The 24,679-nt window shown below is 38.9% G+C and overlaps 1 pseudogene; it reads right to left on the minus strand.

Moving 5' to 3' along the window:
• Nucleotides 1-17,214: 17,214 nt before the first annotated feature.
• On the minus strand, nt 17,215-22,877 carry LOC120289721 (annotated as a pseudogene).
• Between the last annotated feature and the right edge of the window lie 1,802 nt (nt 22,878-24,679).

Raw genomic sequence — 24,679 nt, forward strand, 5'->3', positions numbered from 1 at the left:
TCTGCCGGTTGAAGACGAAGGAGAAATTGTAGGAAACGTCCAGTTGACGAGGGAAAGTGCCCTACGCACTACGCACAGACGTTAGTGACGTAATAGTTGAGTCAACGACCATCTGGTCATTTTCGGAAAGACATTCGATTGAATTAGGCCAGAATTAAAATATGGATACGCTCGTTGCTTGAGACATATTCAAAGATAGGGACGTAAGAATTGGTGACCCATTACTTAGTTGATAATTTAATCAGTGAAAAGTTAATAAATCATTTAGTTGCAATTGAACTTAGAAAATTAACTATGAGGGTTTGCTCCAATGGCCACCATTTCCACATGAGAAGAAATGAGGATATGGGAAGTTCGAATCCTCACATTTTTAGATAGGATTCCACTGGGACAATTTAAACTCAAGTGTGGGTTTCGACACTCTAAGAGTGAGAATTACGGTAAGAATAGAATAAGACCAAAAAAAAAAAAAAACTTAATAAATTAAAGGCATGATTAAGTAGGTCACTAGCGATTCGTTTTGTCAAAGTCATTGTGCCCTGCTCGATTGACCGCCGATTCGAGCCAATAGCCAATGGCCGAATTGCAAGCCACATCCGGATTGATGGGTTCCCACCGGCATTAGACGATAGAGAAATGATTCAGCGACGGTTATTAATTTACTATGAGAATAACGATATATATTACAGAGAAAACACCAAAATGAGGAATTTCCACATGCATCCTCAGCTACTCAACACATAGCGGAAGCCACGGACATCAAAATTATCGAAAGGAAGCCACGTACCTGGGACGACACGACTTTGACTTAGAATTTTCCCATCGCCTCTCACCTGAATGCAAAAATCACCCAATCAGAAAACCAACAATCGCCACAAAACTACCCTCTCGAACCATCAAATGTCAAGAGACAGCTCACGACAGCGGCCGTGGTGTCGTCGCAGCTCGTCTCAATGACGAGGACGACCAAATCATCGTCACCCGCGCTCGCCTTCCTTGAGGTCGAGAAGCTAAAGGAAGGAGAATCCAACGGCGGAGCTAGGGGATAGACATTGAGTACCATATCTGAATTTACTTTGACTTGCGATTGTTCAATGGTATGACTGAAATTAAATTATCCTTCACTCAATAAGATAATTAGAAGTGGGTCGGACGGCGGAAAAATACTAAAAAAGTTCTAAATTTATGGCATTAGTATCAATTTGGTTTTAAATCTTTTAATTGAACCAATTTTTTTTTTTTTTTGGACAAATTCAATTGAACCGATTTAATCATAAACATTTTCACATTTGTACAAATTTAGTTCATCTAATCAATTTTAGCTAGTCGGTGTTGATATGGATGCTAGCCATCCGACCAATCTTTGCCGACGTGACAATTTTTTTTAATTTTTTTAATTTTTTTTTTTTTTTTTTTTTTTTTTCCTTTCTTTTTTTTTCTTTTTCTTTTTCTCTTCTTCCTCCTTGGATTCCTTGCAATGGCCGGTGAGCCACAGAAGCTTGCCGGCCACGGCCGAAGAAGGAGGCCAAGAGGAAGAAGAGAAAAAAAGAAAATGAAAAAAAAAAAAAAATTAATAAAAAAATTTGAAAAAATAAAAAATTATTAAAAATTATCACATTATAGTTCGTCATTCGTCGCCCAGCCGAGGTCCACATTAACATTGGCCAGTTAAATTTGGCCGAATAAACTAAATTGGTACAAATGTGAAAAAGTTTAGGACTAAATTAGCCAAATTGAAATATTTATGACTGAATTAATATAAATGTCATAGGTTTGAGACTTTTTTGGTACTTTTCTCGTCAGACCGCAAAGAGATACAATAATGAAGGATCTAAGGGGATACAATTAGGGGGATGTATGACGCCCTAAATTCTCTAGGGAACTCTGCAAATAACACAAAAGGGACGTCGAAGATATGCTTTTCTTTTGCGATTCCAAATCATAGAGAAATGGCCCGTTTGGTTCAGCTTTGGGGGAATGCCTTTGGCCAAATGCAAATATCTTTGGGATAAAGGAGTTTTCGGGAATGCTTGGACGTTTGGCAAATTGGGTATTGGAAAGTGACTTTGGTGTAAATACCGTTTGGTAAACCCAACATTTCAAAGGGCTTTTATTATTTTTTTTTAAAAAAATCCATCGAAACTCCGATCAACGGCGGGCCAACCACCGGCGACCAGATCTGGCCACCGGCGAGGCTAGCCAAGGTCTAGGGAACCTAGATCTGGCCGTCGGCCAGGCTGCCTAAGGTCGCGCGACCTCGGGCGGCGCCGCTCGGGCCTCGCCAACAACCAGATCTAGGTCCGCGCGACCAGGCAAGCGTCGCCTCGGGTCGCGCGAACCCAGTGACGCCGCCCGAGGTCGCGCGGCGTGCGACGCGCGACCTTAGGCGACACCACGGGCCTCGCCGATGGCCAGATCTAGGTCGCGAGTCCCGCCACCCCGGGCGATGGTCATCGGGGACACGGGACCCCCATGCAGCGATGGCGGCTGCCGGAAAGCCGAACTCTCGACCGGCGGGGAAGACGAAGAACGATGAGTCGACAAACAAAGAAGGAGGAGGAAGAAGATGAACAGTAAGGGCCTGTTTGGTTCAGCATTTGGAATGCTCATTTGGGCTCTAAAGTCCCTTGGCCAAATGCAAAGGTGTTTGGTTTGGTTTTTGCGCGACTTTGGCGAGATGCAATTGCATCTCCAAGTGGCTCTAAAGGCCTTTAGCCTAATGCAGCTCTTGAGGTCATTTGGAAAGTTGCATCTTCGGAATGCAACTTCCAAGATTGTTCATCTCTCCGGTGGAGAAGCCGATCGACCACCGAATAAAAATAAATATGTTTATATTTTTATTTAAAAATATATATTTTATATTTTATATAAAAATATAAACATATATTTTATGTTTAATAAATAAATATATTTATTTATTTATAAATATAAACATATCTACTTTTTTTCTCCGATTGTTTTATATAAATATATATTTATATAAACATATCTATTTATATATTTTTATATTTAATAAATATATTTTATGTTTATATTTTTATATTTTTATTCGAGCGATTCGGCCGCCGGATTCGACGGTCCGGTGGCCGGACTTCAAAAAAAAAAAAAAAAATATAAACATATTTTTACTTTTTAATTTAATAAAAGTTAATTACAAATGTAAATTTTACCAAACGGTATTTTGGCCAAAGTTGTTTCTCAATGTAAATTTTACCAAACGACATTTACATTTCGGAAAACCCCTTTCACCCAAAGGTATTTGCATTTCTGCAAATGCATTCCCCAAAAGCCGAACCAAACGGGCTCTAATCGATGAACAGTGAACGGGCATTTGCGAAATGCCCAATGCTCAAAGCTGGTCCAAAGCGCATAAACGATCGCACATCGGAGGGGCGATTTGTGGATGGCCCTTTCGTGGTCAACATCGTCGGGCTTGACAATTAAGGAAAACGACCCGGCAGTGCCCAACTTTTAAATGGGCGATCGATCCAAGGACCTGCGGAGCCTGCTAGGCCTACCTGAGAAACCTATAAAACCCCTCCTAAACCCAAAGGAAGGGAAGTTTGAACGGCGGGTATTGAGGTTTTAACGCCTCCACATTCCGTTGCCTTGATAGGTAAATAATTTTCAAGTGAAAGATTAGAAAATTCGGGAATTCAAAAGAAAACAAAGGCCAAGAAATAGTAACTTCTAGATGTCAGGTTCAGAGAAGAGTCGTATCCCATCCGGGTGTGTCAACCCGACCACCAAGATCACCGAATTTTCCTCTTTGATCATTTTTGACTTAATTGACGCCCCCTTTATTGGGTTTCTTTGGTTGTCCTAAAGGGCAATCATGTCGAGCCTTCTCCCAAATTTTTCGGCCCAACGTGTAATCTACTCAAAAACATTCTTTCGCTTAGTTCGAGCTGACCTTGACCAACTATGCAAATCCAGAGTTTGACCAACGCTCGATTCGAGCAGCTCGTGAGCCTAATCAAGTATTTAGTTTTCGATACAAGGCGCACTCACATATGTGTCTTTCTCTTGGCCAATCGACTATGACTAACCCGTTTTCCACTTCGTGCCATTATAAAATTTACCGCCTCGTGCAAGAAGTTTGAGATTACCATAGATGGAAATTCAACAAATTAGCAAGACCTCTATCTACGCTCTCCTTAAGAACACAAATAATAATCATTTTGAGCAGAAATTAAATTCTAAAATTAAAATATATTTTTCTGTACTGGTTGGGCTGGTTCCCAATTCCACAAATTGTGAACCGACGCTACCCGGTCCTATGAGGATCAACCCATTCTGGAATTGATAAATGAATCTGGAGAGCTTTAGGTAAGTAAACTCAAGACATTCACGCGATTCTCATTGACAATTCCACTTCATTGGTTTGGCACCAAGATTCCTCATGCTTGGTTGTGGATGATCCAAAAGTCCTCGTTCACAGTCTACCAGCGTGTGCTCGGTCTTTTTACTCTCTTTTTTTCTTTCTGTCATTATAAAATTTCACACAATTTATGAAATATCTCATAAATTTGATGTGAGCCAAAGTAAGTGTGGTGATATATTTCATAAATTTATTATTATTTGCACTTGATGGCAAAGAAAGGTATATCCAATAGTTGCAAATTAGATTTTTTTTTTTTTTTAAAAGAGCAAATTTTCAAGAAAATCAAGTTTGAATATACTAATTATACCATGTTGCGAGCAAGCGACTTTTTCGGAGTAGCTAAGTCTTATATTAAGCGCCCATCAAGAGAGTGTTCTAGCTTTCCCATGTCGATCCAATACGTGTTGTATCGTTAGTCAATACACCCATTTTTGCTCTTTGATCACTAAATATATATTTTCTCATCTCTCTTTGTCATTGCTTCTACATCAGTCCATTGTTGGCTCCTACTCCATTAAATGATCGAATTTCTCGCGAACAGCTCATTACAAGCGTAATCATCTCATGTTTGTGATTTCAATTACACTAATCAACGATATATAACTACGCGCCATTCATAGTGGTTTGTAACCTAATTATCATTATTGCGAATTAAAAAAAAAAAAAAAGCTTGGAACAAAAATCACTTTATTCAGCATGAAACGAAAACATAACTTTGGTGCATGTAATAAATAAATAAAAAAATTCGAATGCAAGCACTTCAAGTTTTCTTGAAGTTTTCTTATTTTATCTTGTGTCTAAAGTTTTCTGGAAGGTTGAGAAAGGAAAGAAAAATAAAATATAGAGAAAGGGGGTCTCACTGGTCCTAAGCAAGACTTTTGACATCCTGGAAGGAGACAGGATAGAGGGAGGGAACCCTCTCGATAAAAATGGTTCCCCCACGGGGCCTGGAAAAACCGGCCGGCCGTTGGGCATTTGTGATCATGCCTGCTTGTCGTCCAGAACGTCACGGTCCCGCATTGTCCCCCCTCAGATCTCGCGGTCCGACGGTTCCCTTCGCCTCGCCGCACGCAGCTTTGGATCGCACGCCCCGACCGGATTAGCCGGCTGTCTCAGTTTTATAAATTGTTTGGGGGTGAGATATCTCATTTTATCAAGACCAAGGTCGTAGTTTATGTCGGTTTGAATAAATTTCATGTCAGTTTTAAATAAATCGGTTGTCCCAAACCGCAGTCAAGTCGAGCTTTCTCACGAATTTTTTGGCCCGACGTGTTATCTATTCAAAAACGTTCTTTTGCTTAGTTCGAGTTGATCTTGACTAATTATTCAAATCCCAGTATGACCAACACTTGATTCGAGCAGCTCGCAAGCCTAATCAAGGATTTAGTGTTCTTTATTTACATAACACAAGGCGCACGACTTCTCCTACATGTCTCTCTTGGCCAATCAACTGTGAATAGCTCATTTTCCACTTCTATCATTATAAAAATTAACGCCTCGTGCAAGAAGTTGGAGATGACCTCAGATAGAAATTGAACAAATTAGCAAGACTTCCATCTACCCTCTCCTTAAGAATGCAAATGGTAACTATTCTGGGCAAAAATTGCTTTACGGAAGAGGAATAAATTTTTCTATTTATATTCTTGGATGAGTTTCTGAATAAAATTAACACAAAATTTATATTTTTGAAATAAAAATTCATTTTAAAACGACATAAAATTTCTTCCTCTTGAGCAACAGCAGACGATGAGGAGCGGTCGGTAGCAACCAGCGACGGCGGCAGCGACTACCATGGATGAACATGAAAGGCAAAAAAAAACTCGTATTGTTGAAGCTGCTTTGAATTGGCAATCAAAAACTCTTTTATGCACAATAATGCCTTCAAGACAATTAACTCCAGAATTATTGATGTGCAACGAGATCTTAAAAGATATGATGAATCCACCAAAAAAATGCTTTCAGATTTCTAGAAAATGCTTCATGCCTTAAACTCAAGACATCATTTGGGATATCATTATCTCAAAAAGTCCAAAGGCGGAAATAGAAAAGCTCAAGAGGCAAATCCATCTCCTTGAAGAAGGAAAATTCAAGCCCGCCAGTCCATTCCCTACTTTGCCAAGAATTGAGTACTCCCTTCCACCTCCACAAAACACTCCAGCTTTTGCTACCCTTGCAGAAACTTCTACCAAACGAGATAGAAGCGATATGGTTGAAATGTGAAATCGCATCAGGAAATCAAAAGGTTAAGAAAGGAAAAAGTAAAAGAAAAGATTCTTGAAAAATCCTCCAATGCTACAAAGGAGGATCTGAACCAGATGATGGTGTTTAACCCATTGGAATCTTTCCTAAGAGACTGAGTAACTAAAGGTGAGCAACCTAATCCTGCTGACTTGAAAGATCACTCTTGGATTCCCCCAAATTCTATCCTTCCAATTGGCATGACATCAAATTCAAACTCAGTATTTCTTTCATCATCTTCCTCTTTTTCGATTCATGTTGTTGAATCCTTTCCCATTATACCACCACACCTTCAATATTTATGACTAATCCACGAATAGGAAATGGAATCAAATTCTTCTAAACCAGAGTTTACAGTTTAAATTCATGCTTCCTCTTCTAAACAACTTTATACCATTGATGATATTCCTTATTCCAAATGACCAAAAAGATTTGAAGAATTCCATTCCTAATACTCAAACTCTTACTATTGAAAGTAAATATGAGATCCTTCTTGAATTTGTTTCAAGGTTTGGAATTTGTTAGGTAAGGATTGGTTTTTTTTTAATATTGGCAATCTCAAACATGTAGCAATCAACTTCATATGCCGACCAAATGCACTTCCTACTCATGGCAAACTCTACCCAAGTCATTGGGATTGTCTACCATTTTTTTATAGGTAAACCCTTGACCCGCTTAAGCTTAAGAAAAGAGAATATTTCAAAAGAAGTTGTTCTCTTCAGAAGAGACATCTCGACCGACATTACCGAGAAATGTTCACGCTCGTCTATGGCCTTAGGGCTGATGCAAACTTGAAGCAAGTCTTCCTAGCCTCTATTTTAAGCGAGCTCACCCAACAAGTTGAGAGGTCCTTTCTCATAAGCAAAGGAGAATTGTGGACATTATATTTGGAGAAATACAGCAAGAAATTCATTTTTGCCTCGATGATTTATGTCTCAAACATCAAATGATGAAAAGTTGCATCAAGGACAATCAAGAACTTGATGGTGCTTGTTCCCGCCAACATCTTCAGATCAAATGTTCTAAAAAATATTGCGATAACTCTTATGAAAAATACTTAGGACAAAAGAAGCTTTTCAAGAGATACAAAGTGGGAAGATCCAAGCATGGATATAAACGATTTTGAAGAAAGAAAAGTGGAGATTTTTGCGAAGACAAAGGACCATTCTGAATGCAAAAAATCGACTCACTACTTTATCTGCAACAAAAAAGGTCATTTTCGCCAAAAATTGTTCTCAAGTAATATTTAAAAAAATGTCGAACCATCTAATTCGAAACTAGTCTCTCTTAAGGATGATGATGTTGAATCACTATTTTCTTTTGATGAAGATCCATCTAAACAATTTTTTTTATATCATTCCTTATTATCAAACCTCTAGTGAAATCGATTCTGATTTAGACTCTAAAGATCTTTTTCATCTATCTCTAACCCTGGTAGACTCAGACTCCAGTAAATATTCTAGTCAAGTTCATTGTCTCCATTTCCCCATAAAAATTTTCACTTCATAATTTGCCAAAACAATTTCAATCATTGCTATTATAAACATTGGTGCTAGTGCTTCAATTATAGATTATCAAAGTTCTTCCTAAAAAAATATTGGACTTTACGTGTCTCGATACTTTAACTCCGTCTCATGAGATACTTTTTCTATAAATGTGCGTACTACACCTGTGACCATCCAGTTTTTCGTCAATGTTCAAAATCCACAAAAATTTTTGAATTTAGCCTTCCCAACAAAGATTTGATCATTGGTTGGAACATTATGAACCAAATTTCTGAACTACAAATCATTTCTAGAAAATGGCTTAAGTATAAAGACCAATTTTCTGAATTTATCAATATCCAAAAGCTATTTTCTATCTAAATGAGTTTGTTAGATCCAATCATGCAAAAACTGTTAGAATCTTATTCAGAATCTCATTCTAATTTCTCTCAAAAATGCTCCCATCCTTTGTGAAAAATCCAGAATTCTTTGTTTGCCTCTCTTTAAAAAAAATGAGGATATACATTTTACCAAGGCTAGTCATACGAGAATGAATCCAAAACATGTTGTTTTTGCTCAGAAAGAATGCTCAAAACTATTAAAATAATGCATTATTGAAATTTCATATTCCTAATGGACTTGCGAAACCTTTTATGTCAACAAACAAGCCGAGCATAACAGAGAAAAGATACGATTGGTTATAAACAATCAACCCCTCAATCTCTTCCTCCAAGATGATAAATTCCCATACCCTCTCGAAATTCCCTTTTTGCTGGATTAACCAAAGCTCACGTATATGCCAAATTTGACCTCAAAGCTGGATTTTAGCAATTGGGCATTTATCCTGAAGACAGACCCAAGATAGAACTATGTATCCCAAATTAGTATTTTCAATGGAAGGTTTTTCCTTTTGGTCTCAAAGTCACCCCTCCTTATTTCAAAAGACCATGTATCTATCTTTCAGTCAATTTTGCCTAGTGTAATGGTTTGCATTAATGACATATTACTTTACAGTCCATATGAAGAATATCACTACTGACTCCTCGAGTAGCTTGTAGAAATTGTAAAGAAATATAGAATCATGGTCTCCCAAAGAAAGGTGATCATTGCTCAGACTGAAATAAATGTCCTTGGAATGCACCTTAACAAATATACATATTATCCAAGGCCACACATTGTTAAAGAATTATTGAAATTCCTAGAAAATGATTTCACGACAAAGAAAGTTTAGCAATTTCTTGAAATAATTAATTATCTTAGGGATTTTATTCCAAACATTGCAAACCTACTAATCCTATCATAGTTGATGTTGAAGAAAATCATCCACCTTGGGGAAAGGCTCAAACCAGAGCAGTTGCAGAACTAAAGGAGATCATGTAGACTCTTCCCTTGTTGCAACTATTGGGAAAAGAATTCTACAAATCGATGCTTGTGATGAATACTAGGCAGCCATACTGTTTGAAGAAATTAATGGTAAGCGATACATTTGTGCTTACAAAAATAGAAAACTTTCCCAAGCTAAAACGCGTTATCATTCTACTTTCAAGGAGATATTGACAGTAAATAATGGAATATAAAAGTTTGAGTTCCATCTTATTGGTCATCAATTCCTAGTAGAATTGCATATGGTATCTTTTCCTATATGACCAAATTCAAGCATAAGCAGATTCCTCATTCCCAGCTACTTCGATGGACTAAATGGTTCTCGAATTATTCTTTCGAAACCAAACACATTACAAGTAAAAAAAAAAAAAAAAATGCACTTGCTAATTTTCTCCCCAAGCCAAAGGCACCAACAAATATCAACATATACACTCTAAGGCATTCTTTTCCCCATCGAGAAGTATAAAATCGAAAGAATGCGAGAATGGCCAAGTCTAGAACACCCCTAGGAGATCATTGAGCAAATCCAGAATGATAGTGTCATTGAAAATCTCGACAGCCTTATGTGGCAATGCCACACAACTCTCTTTAGATTGCATGGAGGATTAATCATTTATTCTTTTGGATTAAGCCCCAGGTATCCATTTTATATCCATTAATCTGGAAGGAAGAATATTTCCTTGAAAAAAAAAATCAATAGTTGTTATGGTACTTAATCAATAAGTATTTAATAGCTATTGAGTTTCCCACCAAAAAATTCCTTGTCAAATTAACCAAGATGATTGCACTCAGTTACAATAATGAAAATGAGAATGACAAAAATCTGTTAACTGTGCTTAAATGGTTTTATTCTCCTATCTACCGGAAACTCTTCTTCCCGTAAGAACCGAGAACTACGTAAGCAACACATGAAACACACGCCATTGTGTTTCTCCATCGTCCATGGACCTTTGTACATAATAATGGCACCATCTCTAGTGCTCCAGCCGAGTAGGTACTACAACTTACAAACCTCAGCCACATCTTCCAAAAGCTCGTATTTACAAGTTATTTGTTGATTGTGTTGGATCCATTGAATGATAGACACAAACGATCCCGCATAATCCTCTCGGGACTAATGAGGGGACCCCTATAATCACGAACGTCTGTCCATTATAATTATGTCAAAGACCCCAGTCCATTGTAGTATCATGTCTTGTCTTTATTTTCTACTGATGTTTCAGATCTGCTATGTACTCATCACAAACATTTAAGCTCACCAAAGATAAGTGTATGATCAAAGTTCGCTCGAACTTTGGAATTATAAATTCTACACTCTGTCTCTTACTTGCTCTTCGATCCTTGCTCTCCTTAAATACTCCTCAACTTCCAAACTAACCGTTGGACAGTATCTAGAGAATCGTCTTTCAATCTACCCATTGGACAGATCTGTATTTAGAAGATTTAGTAGCCGTTGAGTAATAGAAGTGGAATCCCAAATTGATTATGATCGCCCATACAAACAGAATCTTGGTTTCCATAAGTAAAGCTTCTTCGTATAGGAAGTTATTGTCTTCAATATCCAATTGCCAATCAATTAGATTGAGTCAATCAAATCTATCTTGATGTAGAATCTAAACCAAATCACTAGCTGTTATATGTTTGGAGCTTGTGTTACGTTCAGTCAAGTTATCTCGTTCTGAATATGCTTCGTTCTGAATCTGCTACGTTTTGAACTTGTGTCTCATTCTGGACCTTGTCACTTTCTGGACTTGTGTCTCGTTCTATATGTAAAGTTTGAGAATATTCTGTCTGAAGTCTGAGTGTCTTTCGTCTGAAGTAGACTTTCTAGTTTGGATGTAAGTCTGAATATATTCTGCTTCGAACATATTTAGCCTTAAGGTCTGGATAAGTTAGCTTCAGCATAGAGTCGTCTTCTGGTTCTTCCAAATATAAAGCTTGATAATATCACTTACACATTTATCATCTACATAGTCTATTATTTAACAATTAAACACGTTAGTAGCCTTTGATTTATTTTATCATCTTCAAAACATCATAAGGGATTTCCCTAATAGTTATAAGATAGGTCTCTACACAAAAGGCTTATTATACTCAATAACAACTTACAAAAGACCATTTCAAGCAACTAAAACAAATAAAAAAGACCAAATTCTAGACATGAATCCCACTACTTGCACATCATTGATAGCTTCACATGCATTACAGGATGCATGGGAGAGAAGAAAGTATAAGAATCTAGATGGGAGGACTACATACATGACAACAGCAAAATAAAAAATTAAGCCCTTCTTCTCAATAATTGCCTCCAGTTATGGTCAATACATCCAATTTTATAGAAATTTGTGTCCTATATTATCTTTCGCCAGAAAAAGACATGGGAAACAAATGTGGTAATTAAGTCCTTGCATTGAACATAATCTCGGAAGGGAAAGAGATAGTGAATTTACAGAACCTGTAATTAATATAATTGCCCAATGTCTCCTGGAAGCGAACCTGTCAAACCAATACTCCACAATGTTCTGAAATTAAGAGAGTCCAATTAACTGCACACATAATTATGAAATGCAGACTCTCAAATATAAAGTCCAAAAGGATGCTCAAAAACTTACATGGAAGTAATGCAAGAAACGGTGCAGCCAATCTTATCCCAATCATTGCCACAAGGATCAGTCCCCACCCAATTGGGTGGTGTATCTTGCTAATCACTCATTAGCCCCGTAATTGCACCGACTGCATTTGAATATGACCAATTGAACAATGAGAAAATGATATATACATGTCTTGTGTGTGTATTGAATAGCAATAATCCAACAGTTCTGTTTGAATCTGTGAATCGCAAAAGCAATAGTAGCTTCTCTAATAATGTCCAGAACTTTGGTTGCTTGAATTGCAACCAAGAATCTTTGTACCAGAGGGGCTAAGACCCTAAAAAATCTTTGTAACTGATTCCCTTATCAAACGAAAGTAGCATGATCGTTGTACCAAAACCAAATCTATGAGAATGACCTGTATGTAAAATAATGACTTCAAGGCCAGAACATGCCTAAACAAAAATCATACCACCAATAGATCTGTAACAAATTTCACTATTTTGACCAACTCTAAAGACTACAAACAATTAGATTAACTCCTTCGATGCACTGTGAAATTTGAAATCTCCAGCTACTTATTTTCTGAAACGTTCTCAGGCAAAATGGCAGGCAATAAACCACCATTGATCAAAGAGGCGGGCAAAAGGGGGAGAAAACAGACTTAGATCAGCCAAAAAATGACCTTAGCATTGTTGATAGGAATATAGGAAGCATCAATATCTTGAAAAAGTTCAGTGCACCAGGGTTCTTATAATTGGTTGTGGACTAATGGTCTACTCTGATTCCCGTAAATGTTGTGGCATCCTCTGACTAGGAGGAAGCTTAGCTGATCTAAGTGGCAATGGCTAGGAAACATGCAAAAAGTCCAGGCGAGCAGGGTTGTGGAATTCGCAAATTCAACAATATGAATAACACATTTTGGGAAATAAATGTCAAGAATTTGGTTGAATTAAGCTTACAATCATAAGGATTTGTAGCTGCATCTCCATTGGAACCTCCAAGGAGAAAAACCAGCGAAATCGCTAGAACTCGCACACCCATGACTTAGAATCTCGAAACTTGGAGAACTGTTCTTTCAGCTTCGGCAGTTGCATCACATTGATTCTTCCTCAAGAGACACTTCAACTCGGTTGACATGATGGCAAAATGAAAAGGCTGGCAGCCAACTCCCAGCAAATCTTTCTTTCCTAGCAATCTATTCTTTTTTTATCAGGAAAAAGAAAAAGTCTTGTTCGTGACAACTATGAATTGTAGTGTCACTATGAATTGTAGTCTCATTGATTCAATTGACGAGAAATGTTAACATCAGCACGCCGGAACCATATTCGTCTGCATTTCTTTTCTCCAATTGCTGCATTTATTTTAATGGGGGGGAGTTTACTCAGTCAATACCAAGTCACAAAAGTCCTAATAATCAAGAAGAAAGAAGATGAGCACCGAAAAATGGGTTGAAGATGATGGAGAAAAGGTAGAAAACGACAAGATGCCGGATGAAGTGACCTGTACGTGCAGACACTGGCGGCGTCCATGACAATGGTAGCAGAGTCAACGACCAGTTGTTTTCGAAGAATCATTCAACCGAAGTGGACTAGAATAAAAAACTGGATGCATAAGTGATGCAAGCCTAGGTAGGCTTTCTCAAGTAGTAGGATCGGGAGAGTGACTTGCACACAAGAAATGGGACGAACAGAAATTTCAGCACTGCACGAGCCCAGGAGAACAGTGTATCTTTGTCGATACAGATCGGATCGACTTGATTCCAAAGCCAAATGAACAAAGGCTTCTGGATCTACAATTTCTCTGTTTTGGGTTTTCTGAAATAAGCATTGTAGGATGGTCAAATTTGGGTTGGAAATAACGAACAGAATAGGAAAATATAGAAACTTCATTGGTTGCACTTCTAGGCCTCCAAGGAAGTTGAGGGGGCACTGATTCTTCTAGATCGATGACTGCAGCTCTTCAAGGATGCAGGTTGCGAAAAGCTCCGACTCTTCAAGGATGGAGTGAAAACTCTTCTAAGTTTTCAATGAGATAAACTCTACAAGGTTCACGATACTTGCTTCAAGCAAAGTTTTTCATTTATCAAAAGTCGTCTATCTTGAACAAGGGATTGGATGGCTTATATCGTCAAAGAAATAAAGACAGAGCGTTGAAACTAGGAAAAATAAAAACAGAGCATTGAAAATAGGAGAAATAGTAAAGAGCATGGAAACTATAAGCTAGTAAAAGCGTCATGTAAGCTCCCAAGGTATCTTTCAAGCTTCCGGAATGGACTCAAGATATCGATACGGCTTCTCGGTTTCGTCGAGCTTGAATGCGGGCCGATCTTCTTAGTCGAGAGAGTTGGTCTTCAATGCGGGCTGCATCAATAAGTTGCTTGAGACATGCAAAGATGGGGATGCAAAAAGACTGGATGGGGGAGGAGGAAGATCAAGTTCCCATTTTACTCCCACCAACTACAATCAAGTCATAACAAAATATAATGATGTCTTCGTTTGGTGAAGTTGAAGGAGCAAAAAATTTATTTAAGAGGTGACTTTGGAGATGTCCTCATCTCCAAGCATAATAACGTTCAATGCAATGCGACGAATAGAAATTCACAATGAATGATTATGAAGTCAATAAGAACATAGTGAATGAAAGAGTCAGGGTATCGATAGGTGAATTCGATGTAATTGCAGCTCGGATTTGTGTTTATTGATGAGATTGATTTGGTTGCTTGCGGGCTTTTTCAAACTATAGGCGATTCTACTGTTCCATTAAAAAAAATAGATTCTATTTCGTGCCGGTGGACTTCTTTAAGATTTAGTAAGAATCAAAAGACTTGTTAAAAAGAGTTTCTTACCGACAATTTTTTGTTACCAACTCTCATTTCACTTGCATATTACTAACATTCATTTGTTCTCTTTATTTATCAACTTCTCTATGAATTACCACATTTTTTAATCTCACTACCAACTCTTTTTATAATCACAAATCCAAATTGAAGTAATTATCAACTTTTCACATACTAACGAACAATGTTTTACCGGCTCCTGTAGGAGTTAATTACTAATATTTAATTGGCGTTTTCTTTTTTTAAATACCAACCTCCCTACTTTGACCCCCTAAAAAAAAGAGCTTCTCTCATCCTTTACCAATTTTTATATACCTTTCTACAAAACAGCTTAAATTTGTCAACTATAAATAATTTATCGATCTTTATTTGTGTGACTTACTTTTCTTAAATTGTTAACTTGACTTACTTTTCTTAAATTGTTAACTAGCTTACGATTATCAATAGAGTTGCTTATTAGTATTTATTTGTTGCTCTTATATTTACTGACATTTTCTATCTAGTTATCACTTTTATTTGCTCTACTAACAAACTTTTTTACCAACTCATTTTAAAAATTATCAATTTGAGTGATTGAATTTTCTCTGATTCCAACTAGCTTTACATTACCAACACTTATTTGATTATTCACTAATATTTATTTGGATTATTGTGCTATTCAATTACAAACTGTTCTTAGATCCGACAACAAAAATGTTTCTTCCATTGTTAACCACATTTATTTACCTATATTGGCAACACCTCATGTTTACGAACCATTATATAAAAAGACCATTTTTTTAATATAACTTACTGCCTTTTCCCCGATTAAGTTATCACATTTACTTACTACTTACTAAGGCCTTGTTTGGTAACCATCCAAACAGGGCCAAATTCTAATTCTTTGTTTCCGAAATCAATTTGGGAACAGAATTGCGTTTGATAAAAATTTTGTTCCCAATAACAGATTGGGAGTAGAATCAAGAATAAGTATATATATATGATTCTTGTTCCAAAATCAGAAAAAAAAAAAATCAAACTTAACTATTCTTCTCTTTTCTTCTTCTTCTTCAATTGCGCGCCACCATCCGCCCCCATCCACCACCGTCCGCCACCGTCCGCCGGTCACTGGCAACTAGTCGACAAGCTCGCCGGAGGCTCACCAAGCCAGGGCGAGGTCCAGCGAGCTCGCCGGAGGCAAGCGTGGCCACTGGCGAGGCCCGCCCAGCCCCGGCGAGGCCCGCATGGCCATCGATGAGGCTCGCCCAGCCCCAGTGAGGCCCACGTGGCCACCAGCGAGGCTCGGCCCCGCCAGGGCTGGGCAAGCCTCCCAATGCCCAGCCCCACCGGTGGCCAAATGGGCCTCGCTCGGCCCCGATGAGGCTCACCCGGCCACAGCAAGGCCGGCTGGCCGGGCCGCAACGCTCCGGTGAGGTTGTCGGCCTCGTCGGCCGCCCCCAAACCGGCGACGGCTTGAAGAAGAAGAATAGGAGAAAAAAGAAAAAAGAAAAGAAAAAAAGTATAAAAATTATTTAAAAATTAAAAGAAATTAATTTGGAACATAATCAATGAATACGGTACCAAACGCAATTCTATTCCAGAATCAGAAATTTTGGACAGTTACCAAACGGCTTAAAATGCTTAGAATCAGTTCCTGGAAACAGAATAAAAAAAAATCATTTCTGATCAGAATCTACTTCAGGAATAGAATCGTTACCAAACACACCCTAATATTTATTTTCATTTTAAATTACTATTTTTATTTGCCTTACTTATTAATCATTTTATACAATTCTATGACTGGTCACTTTAGCGTTATTAACTCTTTGAGTTCATTACTAACATTTATTTGATTTTCTGTAAATAACCAACTTCTTTTATTTCTGACATACTCATCTTATTATCTGGTTCAAACGTTAACGCAGCAGCACAGTTATGCGTTTTTCTTCCTTCCTCTACTTGCATTTTGAACGGCCTGAATTCTGATCCTTCTTCTTCTTTTCCCGTTTTTCTTCTTTTCCTTTTTACCCTTCTCCTCCCTCTACACCAACTGGCCGAGAAGCACCACCATGCAGGGGTGATGGCATCTGAATCTCAACTAACAGTAGCCAATGTCGTGGTCGTTGTCCCCTTGCAACCCCTCTCTTTCTTGGCTCCTCCTGACCCAACTCTCTTCTTCCTGTCTCGTCAGAAGCAGAAGCAGCCCTCGCTCACAGGCAAGATTCACGAGACATGGGGAGCCATGAAGACTATGCGAAGAAGCAGGCAAGCCAGAACCGGCAGTCCAGGAAGTTACAAGGTGTTCGTGGTGGCCCTCATATCCTCCCAATCACTCATAAAACGAGTCCATACACTGTCTTCTCCGCGAGAAGACCAACTGGTTGTACAAGTGGAAGATGAATGATCACTTCCTTCAGAATTCTACTCACACATAGAGGCCGGTAATTTTACATGATTAAATTCTCAACAGAATACAAACGTCACTAGACCTGAACATCTGGAAAGAGTTGGTCGTGAATACATATGCTAGTTTGATTTTCTTAATGTACACTAAAGCTGATCGTGACTGTAATTTGCCTACTGGGGTTCGATCCTTGAAGGTGGGAAGCCCCCACTATCCTCTGTGAAGTCCTCGTTGCTGTAGAGATGTGTGGCATACTCCTTACTCGCCTCCTCATAACTGGCTGAAGTGGTCGCTGATTCGGCCTTCGGAGATTTGGCCTTTGGATTCAAACCCGCGAAAACCATGATGTTCTCGATTTCCTTCACCACCTCTCCCATGGTTGGCCTGTCTGCTCCTGATTCTTCCACACATCTCATTGCTAACTCCACAAACCTCTCGAGTCCCTTCAAAGACGTGCCCAAACCGATGGCAGGGTCGAGAATCCCCTGCAGATTGTACAAATCTTTGTCCTTATCCAAGGCCACACTCACTTCTCTCACAATATATCTGCCCCGCTCTATCGGCCTTCTGGCTGTAAGGAGTTCCAGCATCACTACTCCAAAGCTATACACATCGCTCTTCTCAGTTAGCTATTGCGTCATGTAGTATTCAGGATCCAAGTAGCCCTTCACAAGAATATAGCATGATTGGTTTGTAAAACTCATCCAGAAAAGCTAGACTAACAATAATGCCTTCAACTCTATCACCCTTTTTTCATCAACTCAGGTGAACTGATTGTCTCTTGTTCTGAGACAAACTAGCATCCTCTCTCATATGACTGCAGAAATAATCATGATTATCATCGAAACTGAAAAGAACGATTATCATAAATTGTTTTGTCTAGAGAAGACTCTTGATCAAAGCCTGTAAAGCGCACTTCTTCTCAGGACAATTATTGTCCTCGTTTTTGGTTCTCGAGAACATGGGCCGTCTTAGGAATCCAAAAACTCATTCAAAGTTTGTGTGTTGCTGAGAAAAGTTTGACCATCTACCGTTAGACTAAAGCTCATTACTTACCATTGTTCCTTTGACTTGAGTGGTGACATAACCCCTTTCACCTTCTGTCACGGGCTTGGAGAGACCAAAATCGGCAACTTTCGCATTCAAGTGATCATCCAATAGGATGTTGGTTGATTTTATGTCCCTATGTATGATCGGAGGATTAGCAAGCTCATGATGATAAGCCAGACCTCGGGCTGCATCAATGGCTACTTTGAGTCTCCTTGCCCAACCCAACCTGATTCCTGACTTTCCTGCAAGTCGAAACTTGTAGTTGTGAACACATATAATATGAGGGAGGAATTTTTTCTTAAAAAATCTAAATTCCGCATGAATGCTTTCTCAACATAAGAATCTTGAGAGGAGATACCTGAGAGACTCTCTTTGATGGTACCATTTGGAAGGAACTCGTACACTAGCAATTGTTCACCGTGCTCAGAACAAAAACCGACAAGACTGACAAGATTCTTGTGATGGACTCTTGATAGAAGCTCAATCTCATTTTTGAACTCGACCCAACCCTGCATAGATCCCTGCTGTGCTCGTTTTATGGCAACTAGAGTTCCAGTGGGAAAAGTACCCTGTAGACCTGCCACAGCAACAACAAAATTTATAACTCCGCCAGTTTCCAGGGCAGCTGATGATTTTGAAGTCAAATAAAAAAATTTCACAATGCTGGTGCAGTATCAATACAGTTCTTAGATTAAAGAGAAATAAGAAGGAAATTAAAGCAAGACAAAATTTTAGAATCATCTACTGTTCAGGAATATAATGGAATCAGGGGATCAACTTAAATGGAAACATTCAGATAAGAAAAGCAGTTGAAAAATTTAAAGCCATGTGAGCATATAAGATTCTCTTTGAAAGCGAATAAAACTAAGTAGAAACTAATGTGCAGCAACATGTACGACTTCCCATCTCTCAGCTTTACATTTTCTCTGTATGAGCAAACTCACATCTGGTTTGGTCAAGTCTATGAAGCCCTTATTTGTTCATGTAAAATTCTACCAGGAGATTTCAAACTCAGTAACTGTCATACAGTGAACCTACGCTTCAAACAAGGTGGTGAATAAATGGAACTTATAAAAAGTTCTTTCTTGTTAACGTGAGGACTGCAACGAAAGTCTCTGGGTTTATTATAAAGAGTACAGGAGCAAGAGAATGCTAACTGAGGTTTCTCTTAGCAGAACCGAGAGCCAAAAGAGGAAACCTTTCCATAGCCACCGGATCCAATTTCATTGGCTTCTGCGAATTTGTTGGTGTATTTCTTAAGCTCTTCTAGAGAAAACCATCTCGCTCCTTTGAGTTGGGGAAATTCGCCGCTGCTCTTATTCGGGTCCCAGTTTACTGCATTTCCATGAATAACAACGAACATTGACTGAGACTTACTTCCAGAATCAGAGACAAGCTAAGTGGCAAGAATGCAGTGAATCTGCCCATACCAAAAGGGTTGCTTTGCTCTGCAGCCTTTTCTGCCCTTTTCTTTTGATGAAAAGCATAAAGCCCTACAAGAGCCAATAGCAATAGCAAGAAGAGAACAAAACCACCGGCTGCTGCACCAATGATGACACTGATGTTTGACAAATTTTTTGATGTAGTTGGTACTTGTACTTCTGCAAGTGAGAAAGAGGGAGAGAGATTGTTGTTAGTATGATAGAAATAAAGATAATCTAGACAGAGAAGGCAACAGAATGTTTGTCTCTGTTAATTGGAGATATTACCAGCAAAGTACATGTACTGATCAGCGATGAAATAGGAAGGCCCATATAATTTTGGAGGCCTGTACGTCTGATTACTGAGCACAAAGCCAATACTGTTTATGCTAGTCCGATTGAAACTAACCCCCTCAGATGGGAAGACCGCAAGATTCAGTTTAAGGTAATCAGATGAATCCTTGCGCGGATCACTCAGTGAGACGGAAGCTACAGGAAGTTGATAGGACTGAAAAAAGATCATCATGGAGCTTGCGAGGTTTTCGAAATAAGTCGAGTTTCCTAAACCTGAGAAAGAAGGAGCTGTGAAGACTAAAGTTCCTGTGTAAGGATAGCTGCATTTACAGTTGGGGCTGGAAGTCTGATTTGAATTGCAAACGGCTGGGATGCATTTGTCATACGGTGTCGAGTATGAGGAGTTGGATTGTGGAATGGTACAGTAACTTTGCCCAGCTGCTCCTGTTTCTTGACAAACCGGGTTACCGACAAGTCTGCAGAAATACAATATACGGGCACAACATTAGCAAAAAAACTGTGAAAACAAAAAGCATTCTCGATTCATCTTGTGACAAAGTGAGTGAAAGGGCCAAAGAGTTTTATATGACTTACATCACCTCAACACTGTAACCTCCAGTACTCTGCTTGAAGTTATCGATAAAATTGGTCTGGAGATCGATGAGTTGCAATTGATTGTCATGGCTGGTGCCTATATCCAAGGTTCCATTCAGCTGGTTGTTTCTTAAGACCCTAACATCACAGGAAAACTCACACGTTCAACCATCATCCCTAATGTCCAAGTTGAAACGAACCAGGAAGTCGATGGAATGAAGCAGGTTGAGATTTGAAGAAGTATAAATCCATTACATTGAGGTAAATATTGAGATCGAGATAATACTTACACACTTTGCAAACTGAAAATGCTGAAAAGGATAACAGGTAGCACTCCTCGAACTTGCGTGCGTTCCAGCATTCTGAAATTCATAAAAGGAATAACCCTGTTATTTACTTAAAACTCTTCTATTTTATCTTAAGAAAAAAGGGAACAGAGATGGCTAGTCCGAAACCCACATCCAGAAAACAATTAAATGTCATGTTTCATTTCCAGGGGCAGGGGACAGTTGAAGGGAATTGATGGATGCAACGGACACAGATTGGGAAACGTACAATGTTGTCAAAGACTGTAACGTTGGAATCCATGAAGGGAAATCTGTCGAATCAAAACTATTATTGCTTAAGTCCCTGCAAATCCACCTCTGTCAGTTGAAGTCCATGTTTTATACAGTTGTAGTGGGACAATAAGCAATGGCGGATTCAAAATTAAGAAAAGAGTCTAAGATTATCTTTTACATTTCACCGTGTGCTCTGTTTCCCTCATAGAGCTCATACATAATCAGCGATTACACAGTGTGCCATTAGATAATATACGACAATTATTACTTACAGGTAGTAGAGGGCGTTCATGCCAGCAAGGTTGGGCAACGGACCAGTTAGCCTATTGTTGGAAAGAAGACTAAAGAGTAGACCAGTAAATTTAGGAGATTGATGATAGTGATATGCACTAGATAACAGTGAAAACGACCAGAATTATGTATTGCTTACAGTTCTTGAACAGATGTAAGATTGTTGAGATTTCCAGGGACTGCACCATCTAGAGCGTTCCTATCAAAACGACTGACCATTGAAATAGGTCAAACATTGACCTGAAGTGCAATAAGCACAAGGGAAGTAATCCTCACGACAATTGTGTAGAACCATAAATACTTACACAACTTCCAAACTCCGCACCAGTCCAAGAGTGGAAGGGATGCTACCTGTGAGATGATTGTTGTCGAAAAGCCTGCTCCATTAAAGAAGTTAAGAGGACAACAAAGCCGTGCAGTTGGGGGGGGAGAGAAGATCAAACTTTCTTTAGATAAGGCTTGAGAAGCCTCGAGGAAACAATGAATAGACTAAATGCAGCACCCTAGTGGATTCTCAGAACTTACACATGTACGAGATGCATCCTGGAACTGAATAGTTGGGGAGGAATTGTGCCAGAGAGTTGGTTCTGTCCAAAATGACTGTGCATGAAGGCAGAATATTAGTCAGATAACACAACAAAGGCAAATCAGTTCACAGATACAGCTATATGATAAGCTAGAAGACATGCACGTACAAGTGAATTGCGCGAAGTAGCATATCAAGGCCAGGATTGCTTCCATTCGATATGGGAATAGATCCAGTTAGCTGATTGTCGGCTAGATCCAACCAGTAAAGTGTAGAAAGGTTACCAATGATAGCAGGAATCGGCCCACTGAATCTATTTGAATTTAGAGCTCTGCAATATATTGGAAGGAAGAGTTCAGATACTTGTGATGACCAGAAGAATAATGTATGACAGAATTGAGCGAACATGTTCTAGCTTGTCCGAAACCGATCATGCACATGTAAGGTCCAAATCAAGTGTATGGGGTAGAGGACTTACAAATACACCAGGTTCTGGAGATATCCGATGGAATCTGGTATTTGGCCAAAAAACCCGCAACCAACCAGAATCCTTGCAATTTGAGATGAAAAGGTAGGTTGGTCATTTGTGACTCTGAAAGACGTGGGACACAAAATACACTAGAAATGCTGATGATATATAGCTTACAAGCGTGTGAGCTTAATCAAGTTTCCAATTTGTTCAGGAAGAGATCCAGTCAGGCCCTTGTTATAAGATAGGTCTCTTCATGAAAAGGCTCAAAAGTCAGCAACAATTGAAGGCCTTTTCAAGCAGCTTAAACAGATAATAGACCAAATCGTAGACATGAATCACGCTACTTGCACAACATTGACAGCTCCATATGCAATTTAGGACACATGGGAGAGAAGAAAACACAAAAATCAACATAAGAGGACTACATACATGACACCAGCAAAATAAAAACTGGAGCCCTTTTTCCCAATAGTTGCCTCCAATTATGGTTACTACATCCACTTTTTAGATAGAAATTTTTGTAATATATATCTAAATTATCTTTTGGGAGAAAAAGACTACATAAATGGTAATTTAGTCCTTGCTCTGAACATTAACCGGGAAGTGAAAGAGACGGTGAACTTACAGAATCTGTAATTCAGATAATTGTCCAATGTCTCCCGAGAGCGAACCTGTCAAACCGCGCTCGACAGAATTCTGAAATTAAGATTCCAATTATTTGTAGAGATAGAATTCTTAAAGCCAGATTCTCAAACATAAAGTCAAAAAGGATGCTCAAAACCTTACATGGAAGTAACGCGAGAATTATTGCAGCGAATCCCAACCCAATTATCGCCACAAGGATCAGTCCCCACCCAGTTGGGTGGTGCATTTTGCCAATCAGTCATTAGCCCCGTAAGCGCACTGACTGCATTGGAATACACCCAATTGAAAAATAAGAATTTAATAAATAGATATGCGTTGTGTGTATATTGAATAGCAATTATCCAACATCTTCTGTGTAAATCTGAGGATTGCATAAGTTTCTGAAGCAAGTTGCTTCAAAGTCATCGTTCCTCTGTCCTCCCGGAGTGCGCAAGCAGGAAAATGGAAAAGGTAGATAAATTATCCGACAGTAGCTGCTCTAGAGATGTCTAGAACTTTGGTTGCTTGAATAGCCAACCAACAGCATGATCTTTGTTCCAGAGAAACTAACACCCTGTAAAATCTTTGTAACCGACTCTCTTATCTAACGAAAGTAGCATGATCTTTGTACCAAAACAAAATCTGTGCAGAATGACCTGAATGTAAGATAATGACTTCCAAGTCCAGAACATGCTTAATATTAATTGTTGTGAACCCGCTCTAGAAACTACAAACAGTTAGATTTACTCATTCGACGCATTGCGAAATGTCAGCCCTCGCTTTTCTTCTGAAACTTTCTCAGGCAAAATGGCAGGTAATAAAGCCTCCTTGGATGAAAGAGGCAGGCAAAAGGGGGTGAAACCAGATTTAGATCACTTCAAAATGACGTTAGCATCGTTGATAGGAACACAGGAAAACATCGATATCTCAAGAGAGTTGAGTGCGCTGGGGTTCTTATATTTGGTTGTGGACAAATGGTCAACTCTGATTCCTGCAGATGTTGTGACATCCTCTGACTGTGGGAACCTTAGTTCGTCTAAGTAAGCAAGGGCTCGACAATATGCAGAAAGTCCAGAACTGCATCATCGCAAATTCACCTATATGACATAATACATTCTGGGAAATAAAAGTCACGAAAGTGGTTGAACCAAGCTTACGATCATAAGGATTTGTAGCTGCATCTCCAGTGGAATCTCCAAGGAGAGCAAGTAGCAGAATCGCCAGAACTGGCCCACCCATGACCCGGAATCTCGAAACGTGGAGAACTCAAAGTTGTTCTTTCAGCTTCAGCAGTTGCATCACATCGAATTCTTCATCAAGAGATACTTCAACTCGGTTGATATGATGGCAAAATGTAAAGGCGGGTTGCCAACTTATAGCATATCTTTCTTTCCTAGTCAACTCAGTTTCTGTTTTTTCTTTTCCCTTTTCTTATCAGGGAAAAGAAAAAGCAATTGTCCGTGAATACTTTTTTATTGCAGTCTCGTTGTTCCAATTGACGTGCAATGTAATCATCAGCACGCCAGAACCATATTCACATGCATT

Source organism: Eucalyptus grandis, chromosome 11 (genome assembly GCF_016545825.1).
Source record: "Eucalyptus grandis isolate ANBG69807.140 chromosome 11, ASM1654582v1, whole genome shotgun sequence".
Classification (NCBI taxonomy): Eukaryota; Viridiplantae; Streptophyta; class Magnoliopsida; order Myrtales; family Myrtaceae; genus Eucalyptus; species Eucalyptus grandis.